Genomic DNA, 11,522 nt, shown 5'->3' with positions numbered 1-11,522 from the left:
GAAACAGTTAATGCTGGTTCTGATAGAAAGGTGTCAGAACTCACAGTGCATCACAGTTGCGTTTGGGGCTGCATAACATTATGACCACCAGGAGGCCATTTCCTCCAAAACCATTTAGTATTTTATAAATGTAGGTAGGTAACAAAAAGTGTGGTTTAATGCAAACTTTAACTGAAAGTCAGTCTGGTTTAAATAGCAAATATAAAAAAAAAGAAAAATACATTTTTAATTTTACAAAATAAAAAGTGCAAAAATATGCAAAACACAAAACACTCTACTCTGGAGGCATATTTAACCGAACGCCTAGACAATAAACAGAGTGTCTTCATAAGTGTGTGGATGATTTCTTTTCACAATCCTGCACGGTAACAAATTTTCTTCATTGACCTCAAACCACAGGGCATCTAGGTGCAAAGCTCACACGTTACAGAGAAAAGAGTTCACCCGCACTCCAATCAAGAGTGGGAAGTCAGAGGTAATTTTCTCAAGCTGAACTGGAGGTTTATTCTACATTTCTATTATAAGCATTATGTTCTCACCATTATCTGTGACTGCCTCTAACCACATGCTTCTATAATAAGCTAACTGAGTTATGTTTACTCATGGATAAAAAAAAAATGCTCAGACGACGTCTTTAAAGGTCATGTTGTTTGCTTCACTTCTTCACATAACGTAGATTTCAGGTTGTTCAAATCTCCAACATCAAAACCCTCCACACACACAGAGTGTATGGGTTATAAAGGTTATATTATAACACAGCACCCTTCAGAGAATACTTAGTGATGAACTTGTTAATTGAGACAAGAATAGTATCAGTGTATCTCATGTTTATGACACTGAACGTTTTACATAAAGCCATTTTTGTTATCAGCCTGACCAAGTATATGGAGTAAACTGTATCTCACCGATAGCTAAAAAATGTAAAAGAAACCCAAGATGCTATTTTATGGCTATGCTATTACATCAATAGAATATTTTTAATATCCTCTGCATGGCATGAAGCACAGTTTGTTTAGCACCATAAATGTTTCCTGATGCACAAGGATTTTTGGTTCATCTGCGGGTGAATTTGAGTGATTCCATGTCAGGGTAGTGTCACTGTAATTTTGGTATTAATACTGCCCGTCTGCTGTGTGATCCACCACCAGCCTGCTCAGAAGCGGCCAACAGTGGTACACCTGCATTCTTTCTCCTTCTTTCAATTTAATCAGTGAAGGCACACATATAGCCGTCTCTAAAATCACAGGAAAACACTCCTCATGTTTTGTCTGTCTGTCCTGCACTACATTCTTCCAGCAGCAGACACATACTTCTCACATTTCTACTCCTGTGATGGCAGAGATGCCAGGAAGGCCAAGTGAAAAAAGATTAATGTCAGCTTCTTACCCGCAGCATCATTCTCCTCTTTAATCACATACAGAAGGGTTTAACAGGGTTGCAGAGGCTTCGATGTAGGTTTATAAACTGCATTTGGTGTTGGAAAGAAATCATTATGAACTTTAGATGAAATGTTGTGTGATGTTTGTGGACAAGCGAAGATAAGTGCTTTTTATGGTGCTGTCCAATTAAGGTTTATTTTAAAGGAGGCCAAACTGACTCATGCAGACCTTTCAGAAATAATGCTACACTGTGCACAAAGCTCTTATGTGCCTCACGCTGGGCTTTAGATAGAATGGATATCTATCAGCTGGGTAGCAGCCAAGAGGGCTTGTGAAACAACCTTTCTGTAGACAACGGAATGCCATTCTATCAATCCTATTTACTGGAATGCTGTTGCTTGTAGAGCTGCCACCCTGAGCCAATGGCAGACTAAACAGACTTTACATTGCTTTATCTCTTTATCCCATTTCTTTTGGTTTGGCCAAAAGCAATGGAAAAGCTTTGTAGGTTGTGTATCCACCCAAATACACAAACAGCATAGTGTACATACTTTAAGAAGGACGAACCTGCCACCCACAGTTACACAAAACCACAAAAACACAAATGTGGATGCTCACAAGGGCACCTCACACGCTCACATACTGTTTACACAGATAGACAGGAATACCTTGCAGCTGTTCCCCTAAACTTTCTAAGATGCTCTAAGATCACCCAGCGCTGTAGCTCAAATCCACAGCTCAAAGCCGACTTATTGACCTTAGTGTTGATAGGAATTTGATCCTAGAAGAGAGGTTTCCCTGATTTGTTTTGATGTGACTTTGTTCCCCTCCTTTTTCTCTCCTCATTTCCACATCTTCCCCTGCTGTCTGTCTCTGCACTGCCAATCTCATTTCTCTTTCCATATCCCTCCTTTCTTTTCATTCAGGCTTTTTCCTGAAAACATCATCTTCACAAACCTTGGGGGTCGTTCGATGGGATTAGATGCTTGAGCTGTCAGGGCAAGAAGGACACTGGATGTTTGGGATGTTGGAGGTGGAGGAGTGGCGGGCAGGATGCCACCTCAAGGGTACTGATCCCTGAGCTGATGGAGAAATAAAAATAATTACTTGGGTTTTCTGATTTATGCTGCCATGCAGGCTCAGAACTGCGCCTTTACACCGCTTCGCTGTCTGATTCAGTGGGTCGTTATCCACAGCTTGAGTCTGCAGGTGTCAGTTTAAGTATGAGGAAAAGCTCTGCCTCGTGCTGTTAGAGAGGAGAGGCAGCAGCTTTCCAGGCCCTGCAAAACAGCAACAGCTTTTAAATGTCAGACCTCTACGCCCCGTCTTTGCTTTTTAATCCAAAGTGAATCATAAAAAGGTTACATAGAAATATCACCGAGTTCAGAACTGCTGAAGCAGTGTGTTGGCCAACATGAGATCACATTGCATTAGTAGTTTGCAATAGAGCACATAGATCACCTCTTTTTTTCTTTTCTTTTTTTTTTACAGCAGAACTGTAATTCCCCTTTCATTTTAACATTTAGATGCATGGAAATTTATCTTGACCCAAAACTGCCTCTTTACTCCAAGCTTAATGAGGCATTGGCTCAGCCATGAACTGGTCTTTAGTTCATAATATCAAGATGTTTGCGGTTTCTGTTTTAGTTCCAAATTTAATTTTGGTCCAATGATCCCTATATGTAGCAGCTATTAAACGGTGTAAGTGTGTGTGTGTGTCAGGGAGCAGGAGAGAGAACGACTGCCTAATTTTTCAATCCGCTGTTTGCTGTTTGTAGTGATTGTAAAGTTCTGGATCAATGAGAACACTGAAGTCAACAACACTATTGGGCAGCTACAGTTTGTTGGGACAAAAGTTTCTCAACAGCAATATATTGTCATAAAACCCAGTAATTCATAAGCCTGATGGGAGAAAATGTGATTAAAAAAATGCAGCCTAATAAATCATGAAAGATTTCATGCACTCACTCTAGAAATTGATTTTCACATAAAAGAAGAGATTGCTTGTGGTCCACTGCTGGTCCAAAGGTGGGAAATCAATCAAATCCTTCACTGCTACATTTGTGAGTACTACAACTTTTGGAGTTTGTGCTTGCAATAAATTTATGTAGTACTTTTACAGTGGTAAGTTTAATTTTCAAATATGAGTGGCATTTATCATTCCTGACAGGAGATCGCCTACCTCATACTACAGTAGTTTCATCCCTCAAAAAGCTCAAACTGGTATGACGATAACCAGTCATATTATTATTAATAGCTAGATTAAAGTAGACCTGTACATTTATATCATCATACCCTCAAATCATTTAGAACTATATTTCCATAAACCAGTAATGTCACTGTTATATTGTTGGCAGAGCAGATGTCATACTAACCGACAGCCAGATGGTTGTCTGTTACACAACACGACAGCCACAGACCTTGAACAACAAGCCACAATAGCTTTCCTGATGAAGTTTCCTTAAACATGAACTCACATCTTTTCCTGTGCCTTAGCTTGTTTAACGAATCACCAAACATTCAGCTGGGAAAAAGTGCACAACTACTGTCAGTTTGCAGGCTAAATAAATTAGCTGGTCAACTGCAGCACAGTGAACAGCACGTAACCATACCTGGAAATTTCACTTAAGCTCCATTAAGATGATTCTAACACCACAGCTTACAGAAGACTGTTTAGAGCTCAGATTGCCAGATGTTGTCAATCAAACATGAACATGTACATCCCTTCAGCAGCTGAGACGAAAAGGTGCGTTTCTGACCCCTCCCTTTTTAGTCATAAAACACTATTGAAAATAAATTTAAATCCACACACACTGACAGTATTATTATCAGTAGTAGTGTAGCTGTTGTTGTTGTATAGCAAATCCAGTCCCCATCGGCATCGTCTGACAACAATTTAGCCTCTGTGGACAAGAGCCAACATTTCAGGGCTTCCACTGTAGCCAGCACATATCCAGAAAATGGATAACAGATACCCAGGCCAAGATTTCTTCTGCAGTCGGATTAGCAACTTCAGACACGAGAGTGATGAGAAAGGCACATTGCAGCTAATCTCTATAAACAGATATCTGCGTATGAATGCGGATACATTTGTTTAAAAGCTAATAAAGTAATAAAAAGCCACATAAATCGTCATCAGACAATAGCAGATGCGTTGCACCTCTTTTGCTCTTCATACAAACTATTCACCTGCCTGTAATTAAAACCCTCAAACGTGATTGGTCAATACTACAGGGGATAAAAACAGAAACCGCTTCCAATGCCAAAATCTTCCCTTGCCTACAGATTCTGCATTCATATGTAGATATCGGTTTATGGAGATTATTGTATAGCCAGTTCTGCACTGTCCATTACTCTGCCAGTGTGTTTGTGTTGTGTTTGTTTATGTGTATAACTTATTTTCCTATATAGAGACTTCTCCAGTTCATAAGAAGCTAAGAAGAAGCTTTAGTAAATCTCTTATCCTCTTCCAAAAAGATAGTTGTTGACTCCGATTGTTTGCAAGGGCATCTGAAATCGATAACAGTTAGAACTGCATCTCTTATTACTTATTACATTTTCACACCTTGACAGCAGCGAGCCCATCCTGATGAGGAGCACAAACGCACACACACAAACTCACAAATAAGCACCTCAAGGTCTCCTTCATGTTTGAGCGACCACAGAAATTATGTGCTGATGACACCTAAACAGATTGTGTAATTACTTTTGCCCTGGTGGCCCTGGACTGCAACATAGCTTTCCAAGTCCTAAAGGAGGTTATTACCAATCCAGAATTTTAGTGTTTGTGCGTGTTTGGATGCAGCTGACATTTATGATGCGGTGCAATATAAATGCATGTTCAAGTTCAGCAGTCTAGAGGGAAGTGGAGGCCTGACAGGGTTAAAGATTGCAGGTAAGATTGGTAACGGGATAATAAAAGTCTAACAAGAAGGAAAGACTGGTTTTTGACTGGAGTGTAGCCTGTACACACACACACACGGTAACCCCTCCTGTGCTCAGTCTCATTTGTTCTGTTGAAAGCCAGCAGGCAAAGGTCATCTTTGTTTTCTCTGGGGACTTTTGCTCCCTACAGCTTTGAATTCATGTAAAACATCATTTCCTATAAAGAATATAAACTGCAGAGCACTGACAAGGTGGTAAATTCAGCCTATAAATGAACCATCAGGGAGGTGTTGGACACCATGGGGGCTGGTGGTCCAAATTCTTCTTGACATGCTTAAATAACACACTCTTTTTTTAATTTGCTCATTTATTGTTGCTTCGGGCACACGCTGCCTTCAGGTACCTCAGGACAAAAATACCATATTTTCTTCTCACCTGCAAAATGAAAGAAAGGAAATCTTTAAAAATGGGTCACGATGTAGTCGTTTCGTATTTAATTGTACGAAAGTGAGTTTTTTTTTTTACACAACAGGTCAGGTTCTTTTTAATTAGTGTTCAGCAGATTAGCAACCACTCCTCTGACATAGAAAGTTAATCATTTCAGGTGAGATGAGTCGGAGTAGTGACACCATTAGAGGAGAGCAATAAGTGAGGTAAAACTGTATCCTCAGTATCATATTTATAATGTGTTGATATATGTGCCTATTACATCATTTCACAGTCTATGTTTTGATCATAATTTTAACTTGCACCTTTAATGTGAGTTCACCCTTCATCCTGCCTTTAATAGTGATGATGATGACGCACAAATGAATTTGGCTCCTAGTCAATAATCTGAAGTATGTGCCCAACAACAAGAATTTAATTTCAGAGTGAAACTCTCCAGTCGAACCAAAGATGAACCTCGTTTCAGAGGTGTAAATAAAAAATTGGTGATGTGGTCTCTTTAGAGTAAGCAGGTGTTGGTGGCACAATCACACCTGAGGAGAGAAAGAGAAAAGGAGAGACAGCTTCAAACAGGGTAGATGATTGGAAATTGATTTATTAGAAGGAACAACTACTGCAATTAGTCAAAAGCAGCCCTTCCTCTCATCTCCACACAGTTTGCATACAGTTGCGACATCTAGGTGCATGCTGCCACCTAATGTGCATGTTTTTATGCTCTTTGATGGTATAAGTATTCAAATAAATTCAATATTCAATGCCACACTGAAAGAATGCTCAATTAAAGGTCTTGCTCTCAAAATTGTGTTTTAGTATGTGTGGAGCAATATTTTCCTTTTGCAACAAATAATTTTGACAACCTGTAATTTAAGAAATGTAATGTTGTAACTGGTCAAACTTTTTATTTGGGGTAATCCACACTACAGTAGATGATCAGTGATCTTCTACTTCAGTATAATCTCAGTAGGACAGCAGCATCAGTTCTGTTCTCAGTCCTACCCCTTTCTTTTCTTATATTTAAGGTTTGAACAATTTTTTGGAAATAAGACAAGAAAAATCCACACTTTTGAAATTGTGTTAGCTTGTATGTATAAGAAAATCTAAGCATTTTAGAAATGTATTAATTGATTGTATATTCTGTGAAAAAGTAATTACAAAGTAATTGTGTTAATGGTTCACAACAGACAGATGTTCTAATTTTGTTAAGAGTTTTGAAAAATCACAAAATAAAAGAAATTACAAATACATCATTATAGATACATCAAAACTGTGCTGATACCTTTTGCGTTACATCAAGTTAGACCTTTTTACTTCAGTGTGTTAGAACAGATACAATCATGTTAATATAGTTATTTTAAATTGTTTATTTTTTCTCCAGGACATTGGGCAGTAAAAACAGGTGGAGGTTACTTTGATTCCTCATGTACTTCCCACTGTTTCATGTGTACTTCCTTGTCTTTGTTAGTTTAAAGTCTCTTTTAAACAAAACGGCTGTCACATTTTTTGCAAGTTTTGCGGCCAGTGTAGTTCACACACTTCCGTTCTCATTCCCAGGTCGTCAAATACGGACACAAGCGTTGTTCAGTTAGTTGCAATCTGAAACTTCACTGCATGGGTCCTTTAAAGGGCATACAAGCAGGATTTTGTGATATCGAAACTAGTTTGGAAGTCAATCATGGCCCAGTATGCAACTTATCCATGTGTAATGAGCAAATTGAAACCTCCATCGCAAATATGCTGAGAATGGACTTTTTGGTAAAGCAGGAGAAATCTCTTTTGTAACTTTTGAAATTAACAGTATTCGCATATTCATAACTTCTAGATTTGTCAGTGAGGCGGGGAGGAGTAGACATAATTTCAGAAATCTCTGAAAACTTGCCTGGAGAGGATCTTTAGCCTTCACCTGTAAATGCAGGGTTTTATACCTGGGAGCTCAGTGAGAAACTCAACAAGACTATTTTGTGGTAAACTTTTTTTTCAAGGGGACCTTGACAGTTGTTGTTGAGGGATGAGTAAGCATTACCTATTCGTTGTTCCCCTCCACTGTTGTTGTTCATCACTTTTCCCAACAATGTTCCAGTCACAGCCCCACACTGTCTATGGTTTTAGTCCCTCAGTGAGGGATTAGTCAGGTGAGGATTTGCCACAGCAGGTAGACTTATTCCATGCATCAAATCATGCTCACAAAGCATGCTGGCCTTTTGAGGGATGTTACACAGTCCTGACAGTTTATTCAGCTGCCTCCTGTCACTGAAATTCCTTGCAGACATCACACTCTGAGGAGATCTCTCAGGTACCCTCACAGCATTCATGTGTCACAATATCACACAGACCTTTGCAGGTTAATATTTTGCAAATATACATCGAAAGAGTTATTGATTGCTCCTGGAGTGGTCCTTTCCTGCAGCAACTCCAGTGTCAGAAATGGGGTAAAAAATCCACCGTCTTTGTTCTGTGCAGGTTAATACAAGAGTTCAGCAAGCTCTGTCGGGTCATCTGGCCCACAGCCTCTTTAATTTGTTATATGGTTGGAACTGTATTGGTTCGCTTTTGTTTGTATTGTAAAACAAAATAAAAAATATAAGTCTCAAAAAAAAAAGAGTTCAGCAAGCTAAGACAGCCAATTAAGTGTTCCAAAGTTATAAGACTTTTACATACAAAATTCACTCTTTGCTTTTTGCCAGACAGGGTTTCCTTGCTGAGCTGCAGGGAAGGCATAGACGTGTGAGTATCTGAAAATCTGAACCTGTCCTTTAAGTCTGCATTCCACGAGTTGTTTGGTTTATATCTTAATTTCACTTGACAAATATTCTGGCACTGACTGACATTTAATTTCCTGCAGAGAGGAGTTTGTTTGTCTGCATGCTTATGGAATAAGTGCTGTATGGCTGATTACACTACTGTAATATACACTGTTATATACATTTTATCTGTGGCACTTAAATGTCATAAATAAAGTGTGTAAGTGTCACAGTCAGACTAATCTGACGCCCCTGTCTACAAGACTTTCTGGAATGCAAGACTTGGTATTAAGCTGTTCAGTCACTCCAGTGAAATGGCTCTGTGGATAACCTCACTGATCATGGCACCATCCAGCTGTAGCCCCTCTGGCCAACAGCAGCAGATGTAACATAGAACCCTGTTTATCCTACGATAAAACACATGGTTCAAAGTTAAGTCCAATGACACAACTCCACTTCTAACATGTGTGCCCTGAGCCAGGAGTCTTTGCCATGTTCTGCCTGCTGTCGCCTGTTGTAGAATTCAAAAGAAATGAACTCCCATGTGGATGGAGGGATGGATCCTGTGGCACTGTTGCCTTTGTTACTCCTCATTAGTCTCCACCATCTACATAGAGGGGAAAAAAGCCTAAAGTGAATCTAAAAATAACTTAAAAATCGGTTAATTCACTTTTAGTTTTTTAAGAAAACTTTCATGATTCATCTGCGCTTTCTACTGAGAAGGCATTCTCACGCAGGCATAAAGAGATATTGACAATTTCTTTGTGTCTCCATTTGTCCTTGCCAGAGAGAGAAACAGGGGGTTTTGAAGAAGGATAGAGCGTTCACAAAGAGATCAATCAATATTACAGGGAACTTAGCCATGAGTGGGATTCATACTGTATAGAAAGTGGAGGGGATGGTTGGACAGATGGGTGGATGGATGAAGACAGGCCAGCACAGCACACAGAGTTATACAGAATGAAATTCTACTTTAAAGAGCTGTGCTACATCTATATATTCTATAATTTAGATATGCATTCCCAGTAGTAAAATCAATAAATAAATATATTTTAGGTACATCATGATTGCTCTCTGCGCTGATGTTTCATTCTTCCACTTTCTCTCATGGGAGGAGGAAAACCTGGAATATGTGGTCTGTGCGATTTCCAATTAATCTTTCATGTGCAAGGATGTTTTCTTTCCTCCAGTGACGACTCATCTGCACTCAAGTTCAAGTGAAGAGCAGTTACTTTATTTTCTCCCTGGGACCAAGCACATATTATACTTTATTTTTATTTCCCATATCATATTGACACAAACACTTCTTTTTCCTTTTTTTCTTTACTGTATAACAGCAGCAGCACTTAAGCAGTAAAAGATTCTCCCTGTCTTCCTCTGTTAGGAGAACCTGTTTGTAAAATAGAGATACTCTTCAGTCCCAGGGGAAGTTGCTAATTTTGGAGAGCAGCACACGAAACAAAACAAACCGTCTCCACATGAAAGGCCTCATGAATATTTACAAGTGATGATCACAGTGGACTGTGATTATCATTACACCTCTCTTCATGCAAGAAATGTAAAGCCTGCACACACGTGGCTCTCCAAATGAAAAGATGTCTTAAACCTAATCCTTGATGCGTCATTTCAATTTTTTCAAGTAAATAAGCATGAAAATGATTCTTTTCTTATTTCCTATATTACAGTTGTTCACATGCATTCTGTTTTGCAGCATGTTTCATCATAATTTTTTGCCACTTTTGAATGAGAATTTTGTGAAATGCCCTAAAAGCAGAGAGTTTAATGTGATGTTGGCCTCAAGTATTATAAGAGACTATATTCATAAAGAACTTTTTTTCCTTCTAAGTTGAACATTATAATGAGTGTCCTGCTTTGCCTTGCTTTAGACTTTAGCCTTGACTGTCAGTTCTGCTTGTTATGAAATCTCTAAAAGATAGCCGAAGAAAATAATAGATAATAAAGGTGTCTGAATTTGTTTCCTCATTCACTTTGCTGCAGTCCCACAGTGTCCCTTCACAACCCACAACCACTGCCTGTTTGTATCTGCTGTACTTCAATCAATACAGGATATTTTGTGGGCCTTTTCTGACATCTAGTGGACGAGAGTAAATGTGATCTTTACTTTGGTCTTGTGAGAGTTTGAACTCAATCTTGTCTTGTAATAAATATGTTTTACAGCTGGAAACGCTTAAAGGGATGCTTATGAGGATCACAAACTCACCCTGGCTTAAAAGGTGAATGTAAAATGTTTTTGAGGTAAGATGAGGGAAAATGCTAAAAAATAAAAAATGCTGTATTATTATGTCCATTATTATAAAATATAATTAATAATATAATGTTACATATCAAATTCTTATTTGTCATACCCATCTTTCTAATTGCCTGCCAGTCAAAACACCATCAAATTAATTGTTGCTTGCTTGCTTGCTTGCTAGCCTCTAGCTAGCTAGTGCTAACTCACAAAATAGACTTTTTGAGGAAAAGACACACTCACACAAAGTTGTTGAATGTAAAACTGAACTGCTAAAACAATTCTTATAATGGAAAACAGAAATATTCAATTTAATGGAATGATCAAAGATTTGACAATTTATGCAATAATAAACATAAGTAAATTTAGATTATATATCAGAAGTTGGTTTGTTTTTTACATTTGCCGCAGTATTGTCAGTGGGTTTTAAAGACATCTTGCAAAAGGGGATAAACAGTAAAATGTTTCCAATATAGGACTAAATACTTTTTAAAACCATCAGAATCTGTTGTAAGTAGGGTTCATGTTGACCACATTCATGAAGGCGTTCCAGATACTTTTTGTGCTTAAATTGGATAACCATTTCATATTCAAAAGATTAACTTTGATCCCTTTTTGTGTCAAAATGTTTGTCTGGTGGTTTGGACATTGTACCTGCAAATGCAAGCTTATATTTTTGTAACTGTCAGTATTTTAGGACTGGGTGGTGTCAACACAGATCAATTATACATGACCATATAAAATATGACTAGGTCTGAAATACAGTGGGTACGGAAAGTATTCGGACCCCTTTAAATTTTTCACTCTTTGTTTCATTGCAGC

The sequence above is a fragment of the Morone saxatilis genome, unplaced genomic scaffold (assembly GCF_004916995.1).
Source record: "Morone saxatilis isolate NCDOM2014 unplaced genomic scaffold, NCSU_SB_2.0 Contig22, whole genome shotgun sequence".
Taxonomy (NCBI): Eukaryota; Metazoa; Chordata; class Actinopteri; family Moronidae; genus Morone; species Morone saxatilis.
Note: the sequence above shows the minus strand (reverse complement) of the source record.